The sequence below is a fragment of the Schistocerca gregaria genome, chromosome 2 (genome assembly GCF_023897955.1).
Source record: "Schistocerca gregaria isolate iqSchGreg1 chromosome 2, iqSchGreg1.2, whole genome shotgun sequence".
NCBI classification, from domain to species: domain Eukaryota; kingdom Metazoa; phylum Arthropoda; class Insecta; order Orthoptera; family Acrididae; genus Schistocerca; species Schistocerca gregaria.
In genome coordinates this window covers 105,805,915-105,819,994 of record NC_064921.1, presented here as the reverse complement: position 1 = coordinate 105,819,994, position 14,080 = coordinate 105,805,915, and positions in this window count along the sequence as shown.

Genomic DNA, 14,080 nt, shown 5'->3' with positions numbered 1-14,080 from the left:
GTCTTTGTGTACATGAAAGCGGTTTAACTAAGAGTTGACTCTTAAACTGTAAATAACTACTCATTTCATAAACTGAAAATAAATTCACTGTATAAACAGGAGTTCAATGAAGTTATGAGTCTTCCTGGCAGATTAAAACTGTGCCGGACCGAGACTCGAACTCGGGACCTTTGCCATTCGCATGCAAGTACTCTACCAACTGAGCTACCCGAGCACAACTCACGCCCCCTCCTCACAGCTTTACTTGTGCCAGCATCTCGTCTCCTACCTTCCAAACTTAACAGAAGCTCTCCTCCGAAACTTGCAGAACTAGCACTCCTGAAAGAAAGGATACTGCGGAGACATGGCTTAGCCACAGCCTGGGGGATGTTTCCAGAATGAGATTTGCACTCTGCAGCGGAGTGTGCGCTGATATGAAACTTCCTGGTAGATTAAAACTGTGTGCCGGACCGAGATTCGAATTCGGGACCTTTGCCTTTCGCGGGCAAGTGCTCTACCAAGTTTCATTTCAGCGCACACTCCACTGCAGAGTGAAAATCTTTCTGGAAGCATCCCCCAGGCTGTGGCTAAGCCATGTCTCCGCAATATCCTTTCTTTCATGAGTGCTAGTTCTGCAAGGTTCGCAGGAGAGATTGTGTAACGTTTGGAAGGCAGGAGATGAGGTTCTGGCACAAGTAAAGCTGTGAGGACGGAGCGTGAGTCGTGTTTAGGTAGCTCAGTTGGTAGAGCACTTGCCCGCGAAAGGCAAAGGTCCTGAGTTCGAGTCTCGGTCCGGCCAAAGTTTTAATCTGCTAGGAAGTTTCATATCAACGCACACTCCGCTGCAGAGTAAAAATCTCATTCTGTCAATGAAGTTATATTGCCTACTTACATTGAGAACTGAATAGGAAATGGTGGGGAGGTATAGTCTGTCCGTAAACTGAAAAGCGAATGGCCGGGTGGGGGGGGGGGGGGGGGGACGGAGAGGGGAGAAACCTTACCCGGAAGAACACTACAGCTGCCGTAGGGAATGACCAAAAATGTACTTGAAATGTACATGAAATTCTTTTGCCTAACAAACGAAAACTCAACTTCATTAAAAAAATTATGGCCTGGACTGGCAGGCAGTACTGACTCGTGAATTGCTAACACTCAGTTTTTAGCACAATTGTGTTGCAAGTTAAATTTGTCTTTTCAAAAACATCTGACAATTGAAGCTACATTACTCACAATTGATTCACAAACATTGAGATTTAAGTAGCAAGTACTATCTAACTTCATTAGTCCAACATAAATGCAAATCAAATTACACATAACTCTTAAATCTCTAAAAGCATAACAAAAATGAAATATTTAACAAGACTTTTTATCAAAACTTTACATAAATATTGGAGTAACTCAACAATTACAAACTATCCGGCAACTCATCTATATTAACGTGCTGGCAAAAACAGAAATCATAATTTGAATCTTTAAATACAGTTCATACTTACATTAAGGTAGCTCGCTGCACAGCAGACGCGAAGCAGACTGCGGTTAGGGCGATACTGACTACTGGCACTATGGCTGACTAAAGGGACTCTCTCTGACTGTATTCAAAACAAACACGAAAGCTATGCAACACTTAACACTCGGTAATTTAAGCTTCCTAAAGGCAAAAACACACGGAACAACAAGTGACAAGTATGAAAAATACAGTTAATACTTAAATTGAGGTAGCTCGCTACATAGCAGACACGAAGCAAACGGCAGTTAGGGCGACACTGACTACTGGTACTATGGCCTACTAAAGGGACTCTTTCTGACTATTCAAAACAAACACGAAATCTATTCAACACTTTTAGTAGCATTCGACAATTTAAGCTTCCTAAAAGCAAAAACACAGGGAACAACAAGTGACAAGTAAGAAGTAAGAAAAATACAGTTAATACTTAAAGTAGCTCGCCGCACAGCAGATGTGAAGCAGACGACAGATAGGGCGACACTGACTACTGGCACTATGGCTGACTAAAGGGACTCTCTATGACTGTATTCAAAACAAACACGAAATCTATTCAAACTATCAGTAGCACTCGACAATTTAAGCTTCCTAAAAGCAAAAACACAGGGAACAACAAATGACAAGTAAGAAGTAAGAAGTAAGAAAAATACAGTTAATACTTAAATTAAGGTAGCTCGCCGCACAGCAGATGTGAAGCAGACGCGAAGTAGACGACAGTTAGGGCGACATTGACTACTGGCACTATGGCTGACTAAAGGGACTCTCTATGACTGTATTCAAAAACAAACACGAAAGCTATGCAACACTTAGCACTCGGTAATATAAGCTTCCTAAAAGCAAAAACACACGGAACAACAAGTGACAAGTATGAAAAATACAGTTAATACTTAAATTGAGGTAGCTCGCTACATAGCAGACACGAAGCAAACGGCAGTTAGGGCGACACTGACTACTGGTACTATGGCCTACTAAAGGGACTCTTTCTGACTATTCAAAACAAACACGAAATCTATTCAACACTTTTAGTAGCATTCGACAATTTAAGCTTCCTAAAAGCAAAAACACAGGGAACAACAAGTGACAAGTATGAAAAATACAGTTAATACTTAAATTGAGGTAGCTCGCTGCATAGCAGACGCGAAGCACACGGCGGTTAGGGCGACACTGACTACTGGCACTATGGCTGACTAAAGGGACTCTCTCTGACTGTATTTAAAACAAACACGAAATCTATTCAACACTATTAGTAGCACTCGACAATTTAAGCTTCCTAAAAGCAAAAACACAGGGAACAACAAGTGACAAGTAAGAAGTAAGAAAAATACAGTTAATACTTAAATTAAGGTAGCTCGCCGCACAGCAGATGTGAAGCAGACGACAGTTAGGGCGACACTGACTACTGGCACTATGGCTGACTAAAGGGACTCTCTATGACTGTATTCAAAAACAAACACGAAAGCTATGCAACACTTAGCACTCGGTAATATAAGCTTCCTAAAAGCAAAAACACACGGAACAACAAGTGACAAGTATGAAAAATACAGTTAATACTTAAATTAAGGTAGCTCGCTGCATAGCAGACGCGAACCAAACGGCGGTTAGGGCGACACTGACTACTGGCACTATGGCTGACTAAAGGGACTCTCTCTGACTGTATTCAAAACAAACACGAAATCTATTCAACACTATTAGTAGCACTCGAATTTTTAAGCTTCCTAAAAGCAAAAACAGGGTACAACAAGTGACAAGTAAGAAGTAAGAAAAATACAGTTAATACTTAAATTAAAGTAACTCGCCGCACAGCAGATGTGAAGCAGACGACAGTTAGGGCGACACTGACTACTGGCACTATGGCTGACTAAAGGGACTCTCTATGACTGTATTCAAAACAAACACGAAATCTATTCAACACTATTAGTAGCACTCGGTAATTTAAGCTTCCTAAAAGCAAAAACACAGGGAACAACAAGTGACAAGTAAGAAGTAAGAAGTAAGAAAAATACAGTTAATACTTAAATTAAGGTAGCTCGCCGCACAGCAGATGTGAAGCAGACGACAGTTAGGGCGACACTGACTACTGGCACTATGGCTGACTAAAGGGACTCTCTGTATTCAAAACAAACACGAAATCTATTCAACACTATTAGTAGCACTCGACAATTTAAGCATCCTAAAAGCAAAAACACACGGAACAACAAGTGACAAGTATGAAAAATACAGTTAATACTTAAATTAAAGTAGCTCGCCGCACAGCAGATGTGAAGCAGACGCGAAGCAGACGACAGGGCGACACTGACTACTGGCACTATGGCTGACTAAAGGGACTCTCTATGACTGTATTCAAAACAAACACGAAATCTATTCAAACTATCAGTAGCACTCGACAATTTAAGCTTCCTAAAAGCAAAAACACAGGGAACAACAAATGACAAGTAAGAAGTAAGAAGTAAGAAAAGTACAGTTAATACTTAAATTAAGGTAGCTCGCCGCACAGCAGATGTGAAGCAGACGCGAAGTAGACGACAGTTAGGGCGACATTGACTACTGGCACTATGGCTGACTAAAGGGACTCTCTATGACTGTATTCAAAAACAAACACGAAAGCTATGCAACACTTAGCACTCGGTAATATAAGCTTCCTAAAAGCAAAAACACACGGAACAACAAGTGACAAGTATGAAAAATACAGTTAATACTTAAATTGAGGTAGCTCGCTACATAGCAGACACGAAGCAAACGGCAGTTAGGGCGACACTGACTACTGGTACTATGGCCTACTAAAGGGACTCTTTCTGACTATTCAAAACAAACACGAAATCTATTCAACACTTTTAGTAGCATTCGACAATTTAAGCTTCCTAAAAGCAAAAACACAGGGAACAACAAGTGACAAGTAAGAAGTAAGAAAAATACAGTTAATACTTAAAGTAGCTCGCCGCACAGCAGATGTGAAGCAGACGACAGATAGGGCGACACTGACTACTGGCACTATGGCTGACTAAAGGGACTCTCTATGACTGTATTCAAAACAAACACGAAAGCTATGCAACACTTAACACTCGGTAATTTAAGGTTCCTAAAAGCAAAAACACAGGGAACAAAAAGTGACAAGTATGAAAAATACAGTTAATACTTAAATTGAGGTAGCTCGCTGCATAGCAGACGCGAAGCACACGGCGGTTAGGGCGACACTGACTACTGGCACTATGGCTGACTAAAGGGACTCTCTCTGACTGTATTTAAAACAAACACGAAATCTATTCAACACTATTAGTAGCACTCGACAATTTAAGCTTCCTAAAAGCAAAAACACAGGGAACAACAAGTGACAAGTAAGAAGTAAGAAAAATACAGTTAATACTTAATTAAGGTAGCTCGCCGCACAGCAGATGTGAAGCAGACGACAGTTAGGGCGACACTGACTACTGGCACTATGGCTGACTAAAGGGACTCTCTATGACTGTATTCAAAAACAAACACGAAAGCTATGCAACACTTAGCACTCGGTAATATAAGCTTCCTAAAAGCAAAAACACACGGAACAACAAGTGACAAGTATGAAAAATACAGTTAATACTTAAATTGAGGTAGCTCGCTGCATAGCAGACGCGAACCAAACGGCGGTTAGGGCGACACTGACTACTGGCACTATGGCTGACTAAAGGGACTCTCTCTGACTGTATTCAAAACAAACACGAAATCTATTCAACACTATTAGTAGCACTCGAATTTTTAAGCTTCCTAAAAGCAAAAACAGGGTACAACAAGTGACAAGTAAGAAGTAAGAAAAATACAGTTAATACTTAAATTAAAGTAACTCGCCGCACAGCAGATGTGAAGCAGACGACAGTTAGGGCGACACTGACTACTGGCACTATGGCTGACTAAAGGGACTCTCTATGACTATTCAAAACAAACACGAAATCTATTCAAACTATCAGTAGCACTCGACAATTTAAGCTTCCTAAAAGCAAAAACACAGGGAACAACAAATGACAAGTAAGAAGTAAGAAGTAAGAAAAATACAGTTAATACTTAAATTAAGGTAGCTCGCCGCACAGCAGATGTGAAGCAGACGCGAAGTAGACGACAGTTAGGGCGACATTGACTACTGGCACTATGGCTGACTAAAGGGACTCTCTATGACTGTATTCAAAAACAAACACGAAAGCTATGCAACACTTAGCACTCGGTAATATAAGCTTCCTAAAAGCAAAAACACACGGAACAACAAGTGACAAGTATGAAAAATACAGTTAATACTTAAATTGAGGTAGCTCGCTACATAGCAGACACGAAGCAAACGGCAGTTAGGGCGACACTGACTACTGGTACTATGGCCTACTAAAGGGACTCTTTCTGACTATTCAAAACAAACACGAAATCTATTCAACACTTTTAGTAGCATTCGACAATTTAAGCTTCCTAAAAGCAAAAACACAGGGAACAACAAGTGACAAGTAAGAAGTAAGAAAAATACAGTTAATACTTAAAGTAGCTCGCCGCACAGCAGATGTGAAGCAGACGACAGATAGGGCGACACTGACTACTGGCACTATGGCTGACTAAAGGGACTCTCTATGACTGTATTCAAAACAAACACGAAAGCTATGCAACACTTAACACTCGGTAATTTAAGGTTCCTAAAAGCAAAAACACAGGGAACAACAAGTGACAAGTATGAAAAATACAGTTAATACTTAAATTGAGGTAGCTCGCTGCATAGCAGACGCGAAGCACACGGCGGTTAGGGCGACACTGACTACTGGCACTATGGCTGACTAAAGGGACTCTCTCTGACTGTATTTAAAACAAACACGAAATCTATTCAACACTATTAGTAGCACTCGACAATTTAAGCTTCCTAAAAGCAAAAACACAGGGAACAACAAGTGACAAGTAAGAAGTAAGAAAAATACAGTTAATACTTAAATTAAGGTAGCTCGCCGCACAGCAGATGTGAAGCAGACGACAGTTAGGGCGACACTGACTACTGGCACTATGGCTGACTAAAGGGACTCTCTATGACTGTATTCAAAAACAAACACGAAAGCTATGCAACACTTAGCACTCGGTAATATAAGCTTCCTAAAAGCAAAAACACACGGAACAACAAGTGACAAGTATGAAAAATACAGTTAATACTTAAATTAAGGTAGCTCGCTGCATAGCAGACGCGAACCAAACGGCGGTTAGGGCGACACTGACTACTGGCACTATGGCTGACTAAAGGGACTCTCTCTGACTGTATTCAAAACAAACACGAAGGCTATGCAACACAACACTCGGTAATTTGCCGGCCGCTGTGGTCTAGCGGTTCTAGGCGCGCAGTCCGGAACCGTGCGACTGCTACGGTCGCAGGTTCGAATCCTGCCTCGGGCATGGATGTGTGTGATGTCCTTAGGTTAGTTAGGTTTAAGTAGTTCTAAGTTCTAGGGGACTAATGACCACAGCAGTTGAGTCCCATAGTGCTCAGAACCATTTGAACCATTTGAACTCGGTAATTTAAGCTTCCTAAAAGCAAAAACACACGGAACAATAAGTGACAAGTATGAAAAATACAGTTAATACTTAAACTGAGGTAGCTCGCTGCATAGCAGACGCGAAGCAAACGGCGGTTAGGGCGACACTGACTACTGGCATTATGGCTGACTAAAGGGACTCTGACTGTATTCAAAACAAACACGAAATCTATTCAACACTATTAGTAGCACTCGACAATTTAATCTTCCTAAAAGCAAAAACACAGGGAACAACAAGTGACAAGTAAGAAGTAAGAAGTAAGAAAAATACAGTTAATACTTAAATTAAGGTAGCTCGCCGCACAGCAGATGTGAAGCAGACGACAGTTAGGGCGACACTGACTACTGGCACTATGGCTGACTAAAGGGACTCTCTCTGACTGTATTCAAAACAAACACGAAATCTATTCAACACTATTAGTAGCACTCGACAACTTAAGCTTCCTAAAAGCAAAAACACAGGGAACAACAAGTGACAAGTAAGAAGTAAGAAAAATACAGTTAATACTTAAATTTAGGTAGCTCGCCGCACAGCAGATGTGAAGCAGACGACAGTTAGGGCGACACTGACTACTGGCACTATGGCTGACTAAAGGGACTCTCTCTGACTGTATTCAAAACAAACACGAAATCTATTCAACACTATTAGTAGCACTCGACAATTTAAGCTTCCTAAAAGCAAAAGCACTAGGAACAACAAGTGACAAGTAAGAAAAATACAGTTAATACTTAAATTAAGGTAGCACGCCGCACAGCAGATGTGAAGCAGACGCGAAGCAGACGACAGTTAGGGCGACACTGACTACTGGCACTATGGCTGACTAAAGGGACTCTCTATGACTGTATTCAAAAACAAACACGAAAGCTATGCAACACTTAGCACTCGGTAATATAAGCTTCCTAAAAGCAAAAACACACGGAACAACAAGTGACAAGTATGAAAAATACAGTTAATACTTAAATTAAGGTAGCTCGCTGCATAGCAGACGCGAACCAAACGGCGGTTAGGGCGACACTGACTACTGGCACTATGGCTGACTAAAGGGACTCTCTGACTGTATTCAAAACAAACACGAAATCTATTCAACACTATTAGTAGCACTCGACAATTTAAGCATCCTAAAAGCAAAAACACACGGAACAACAAGTGACAAGTATGAAAAATACAGTTAATACTTAAATTAAAGTAGCTCGCCGCACAGCAGATGTGAAGCAGACGCGAAGCAGACGACAGTTAGGGCGACACTGACTACTGGTACTATGGCCTACTAAAGGGACTCTTTCTGACTATTCAAAACAAACACGAAATCTATTCAACACTTTTAGTAGCATTCGACAATTTAAGCTTCCTAAAAGCAAAAACACAGGGAACAACAAGTGACAAGTAAGAAGTAAGAAAAATACAGTTAATACTTAAAGTAGCTCGCCGCACAGCAGATGTGAAGCAGACGACAGATAGGGCGACACTGACTACTGGCACTATGGCTGACTAAAGGGACTCTCTATGACTGTATTCAAAACAAACACGAAAGCTATGCAACACTTAACACTCGGTAATTTAAGGTTCCTAAAAGCAAAAACACAGGGAACAAAAAGTGACAAGTATGAAAAATACAGTTAATACTTAAATTGAGGTAGCTCGCTGCATAGCAGACGCGAAGCACACGGCGGTTAGGGCGACACTGACTACTGGCACTATGGCTGACTAAAGGGACTCTCTCTGACTGTATTTAAAACAAACACGAAATCTATTCAACACTATTAGTAGCACTCGACAATTTAAGCTTCCTAAAAGCAAAAACACAGGGAACAACAAGTGACAAGTAAGAAGTAAGAAAAATACAGTTAATACTTAATTAAGGTAGCTCGCCGCACAGCAGATGTGAAGCAGACGACAGTTAGGGCGACACTGACTACTGGCACTATGGCTGACTAAAGGGACTCTCTATGACTGTATTCAAAAACAAACACGAAAGCTATGCAACACTTAGCACTCGGTAATATAAGCTTCCTAAAAGCAAAAACACACGGAACAACAAGTGACAAGTATGAAAAATACAGTTAATACTTAAATTGAGGTAGCTCGCTGCATAGCAGACGCGAACCAAACGGCGGTTAGGGCGACACTGACTACTGGCACTATGGCTGACTAAAGGGACTCTCTCTGACTGTATTCAAAACAAACACGAAATCTATTCAACACTATTAGTAGCACTCGAATTTTTAAGCTTCCTAAAAGCAAAAACAGGGTACAACAAGTGACAAGTAAGAAGTAAGAAAAATACAGTTAATACTTAAATTAAAGTAACTCGCCGCACAGCAGATGTGAAGCAGACGACAGTTAGGGCGACACTGACTACTGGCACTATGGCTGACTAAAGGGACTCTCTATGACTATTCAAAACAAACACGAAATCTATTCAAACTATCAGTAGCACTCGACAATTTAAGCTTCCTAAAAGCAAAAACACAGGGAACAACAAATGACAAGTAAGAAGTAAGAAGTAAGAAAAATACAGTTAATACTTAAATTAAGGTAGCTCGCCGCACAGCAGATGTGAAGCAGACGCGAAGTAGACGACAGTTAGGGCGACATTGACTACTGGCACTATGGCTGACTAAAGGGACTCTCTATGACTGTATTCAAAAACAAACACGAAAGCTATGCAACACTTAGCACTCGGTAATATAAGCTTCCTAAAAGCAAAAACACACCGAACAACAAGTGACAAGTATGAAAAATACAGTTAATACTTAAATTGAGGTTGCTCGCTACATAGCAGACACGAAGCAAACGGCAGTTAGGGCGACACTGACTACTGGTACTATGGCCTACTAAAGGGACTCTTTCTGACTATTCAAAACAAACACGAAATCTATTCAACACTTTTAGTAGCATTCGACAATTTAAGCTTCCTAAAAGCAAAAACACAGGGAACAACAAGTGACAAGTAAGAAGTAAGAAAAATACAGTTAATACTTAAAGTAGCTCGCCGCACAGCAGATGTGAAGCAGACGACAGATAGGGCGACACTGACTACTGGCACTATGGCTGACTAAAGGGACTCTCTATGACTGTATTCAAAACAAACACGAAAGCTATGCAACACTTAACACTCGGTAATTTAAGGTTCCTAAAAGCAAAAACACAGGGAACAACAAGTGACAAGTATGAAAAATACAGTTAATACTTAAATTGAGGTAGCTCGCTGCATAGCAGACGCGAAGCACACGGCGGTTAGGGCGACACTGACTACTGGCACTATGGCTGACTAAAGGGACTCTCTCTGACTGTATTTAAAACAAACACGAAATCTATTCAACACTATTAGTAGCACTCGACAATTTAAGCTTCCTAAAAGAAAAAACACAGGGAACAACAAGTGACAAGTAAGAAGTAAGAAAAATACAGTTAATACTTAAATTAAGGTAGCTCGCCGCACAGCAGATGTGAAGCAGACGACAGTTAGGGCGACACTGACTACTGGCACTATGGCTGACTAAAGGGACTCTCTATGACTGTATTCAAAAACAAACACGAAAGCTATGCAACACTTAGCACTCGGTAATATAAGCTTCCTAAAAGCAAAAACACACGGAACAACAAGTGACAAGTATGAAAAATACAGTTAATACATAAATTAAGGTAGCTCGCTGCATAGCAGACGCGAACCAAACGGCGGTTAGGGCGACACTGACTACTGGCACTATGGCTGACTAAAGGGACTCTCTCTGACTGTATTCAAAACAAACACGAAGGCTATGCAACACAACACTCGGTAATTTGCCGGCCGCTGTGGTCTAGCGGTTCTAGGCGCGCAGTCCGGAACCGTGCGACTGCTACGGTCGCAGGTTCGAATCCTGCCTCGGGCATGGATGTGTGTGATGTCCTTAGGTTAGTTAGGTTTAAGTAGTTCTAAGTTCTAGGGGACTAATGACCACAGCAGTTGAGTCCCATAGTGCTCAGAACCATTTGAACCATTTGAACTCGGTAATTTAAGCTTCCTAAAAGCAAAAACACACGGAACAATAAGTGACAAGTATGAAAAATACAGTTAATACTTAAACTGAGGTAGCTCGCTGCATAGCAGACGCGAAGCAAACGGCGGTTAGGGCGACACTGACTACTGGCATTATGGCTGACTAAAGGGACTCTATGACTGTATTCAAAACAAACACGAAATCTATTCAACACTATTAGTAGCACTCGACAATTTAAGCTTCCTAAAAGCAAAAACACAGGGAACAACAAGTGACAAGTAAGAAGTAAGAAGTAAGAAAAATACAGTTAATACTTAAATTAAGGTAGCTCGCCGCACAGCAGATGTGAAGCAGACGACAGTTAGGGCGACACTGACTACTGGCACTATGGCTGACTAAAGGGACTCTCTCTGACTGTATTCAAAACAAACACGAAATCTATTCAACACTATTAGTAGCACTCGACAACTTAAGCTTCCTAAAAGCAAAAACACAGGGAACAACAAGTGACAAGTAAGAAGTAAGAAAAATACAGTTAATACTTAAATTTAGGTAGCTCGCCGCACAGCAGATGTGAAGCAGACGACAGTTAGGGCGACACTGACTACTGGCACTATGGCTGACTAAAGGGACTCTCTGACTGTATTCAAAACAAACACGAAATCTATTCAACACTATTAGTAGCACTCGACAATTTAAGCTTCCTAAAAGCAAAAACACAGGGAACAACAAGTGACAAGTAAGAAGTAAGAAAAATATAGTTAATACTTAAATTAAGGTAGCTCGCCGCACAGCAGATGTGAAGCAGACGACAGTTAGGGCGACACTGACTACTGGCACTATGGCTGACTAAAGGGACTCTCTCTGACTATATTCAAAACAAACACGAAATCTATTCAACACTATTAGTAGCACTCGACAATTTAAGCTTCCTAAAAGCAAAAACACAGGGAACAACAAGTGACAAGTAAGAAGTAAGAAGTATGAAAAATACAGTTAATACTTAAAGTAGCTCGCCGCACAGCAGATGTGAAGCAGACGACAGTTAGGGCAACACTGACTACTGGCACTATGGCTGACTAAAGGGACTCTCTATGACTATTCAAAACAAACACGAAAGCAATGCAACACTTAACACTCGGTAATTTAAGCTTCCTAAAAGCAAAAACACAGGGTACAACAAGTGACAAGTAAGAAGTAAGAAAAATACAGTTAATACTTAAATTAAAGTAACTCGCCGCACAGCAGATGTGAAGCAGACGACAGTTAGGGCGACACTGACTACTGGCACTATGGCTGACTAAAGGGACTCTCTGACTGTATTCAAAACGAACACGAAATCTATTCAACACTATTAGTAGCACTCGAATTTTTAAGCTTCCTAAAAGCAAAAACACAGGGTACAACAAGTGACAAGTAAGAAGTAAGAAAAATACAGTTAATACTTAAATTAAAGTAACTCGCCGCACAGCAGATGTGAAGCAGACGACAGTTAGGGCGACACTGACTACTGGCACTATGGCTGACTAAAGGGACTCTATGACTGTATTCAAAACAAACACGAAAGCTATGCAACACTTAACACTCGGTAATTTAAGCTTCCTAAAAGCAAAAACACACGGAACAACAAGTGACAAGTATGAAAAATACAGTTAATACTTAAATTGAGGTAGCTCGCTGCATAGCAGACGCGAACCAAACGGCGGTTAGGGCGACACTGACTACTGGCACTATGGCTGACTAAAGGGACTCTCTCTGACTGTATTCAAAACAAACACGAAATCTATTCAAACTATCAGTAGCACTCGACAATTTAAGCTTCCTAAAAGCAAAAACACAGGGAACAACAAATGACAAGTAAGAAGTAAGAAGTAAGAAAAATACAGTTAATACTTAAATTAAGGTAGCTCGCCGCACAGCAGATGTGAAGCAGACGCGAAGTAGACGACAGTTAGGGCGACATTGACTACTGGCACTATGGCTGACTAAAGGGACTCTCTATGACTGTATTCAAAAACAAACACGAAAGCTATGCAACACTTAGCACTCGGTAATATAAGCTTCCTAAAAGCAAAAACACACGGAACAACAAGTGACAAGTATGAAAAATACAGTTAATACTTAAATTGAGGTAGCTCGCTACATAGCAGACACGAAGCAAACGGCAGTTAGGGCGACACTGACTACTGGTACTATGGCCTACTAAAGGGACTCTTTCTGACTATTCAAAACAAACACGAAATCTATTCAACACTTTTAGTAGCATTCGACAATTTAAGCTTCCTAAAAGCAAAAACACAGGGAACAACAAGTGACAAGTAAGAAGTAAGAAAAATACAGTTAATACTTAAAGTAGCTCGCCGCACAGCAGATGTGAAGCAGACGACAGATAGGGCGACACTGACTACTGGCACTATGGCTGACTAAAGGGACTCTCTATGACTGTATTCAAAACAAACACGAAAGCTATGCAACACTTAACACTCGGTAATTTAAGGTTCCTAAAAGCAAAAACACAGGGAACAACAAGTGACAAGTATGAAAAATACAGTTAATACTTAAATTGAGGTAGCTCGCTGCATAGCAGACGCGAAGCACACGGCGGTTAGGGCGACACTGACTACTGGCACTATGGCTGACTAAAGGGACTCTCTCTGACTGTATTTAAAACAAACACGAAATCTATTCAACACTATTAGTAGCACTCGACAATTTAAGCTTCCTAAAAGCAAAAACACAGGGAACAACAAGTGACAAGTAAGAAGTAAGAAAAATACAGTTAATACTTAAATTAAGGTAGCTCGCCGCACAGCAGATGTGAAGCAGACGACAGTTAGGGCGACACTGACTACTGGCACTATGGCTGACTAAAGGGACTCTCTATGACTGTATTCAAAAACAAACACGAAAGCTATGCAACACTTAGCACTCGGTAATATAAGCTTCCTAAAAGCAAAAACACACGGAACAACAAGTGACAAGTATGAAAAATACAGTTAATACTTAAATTAAGGTAGCTCGCTGCATAGCAGACGCGAACCAAACGGCGGTTAGGGCGACACTGACTACTGGCACTATGGCTGACTAAAGGGACTCT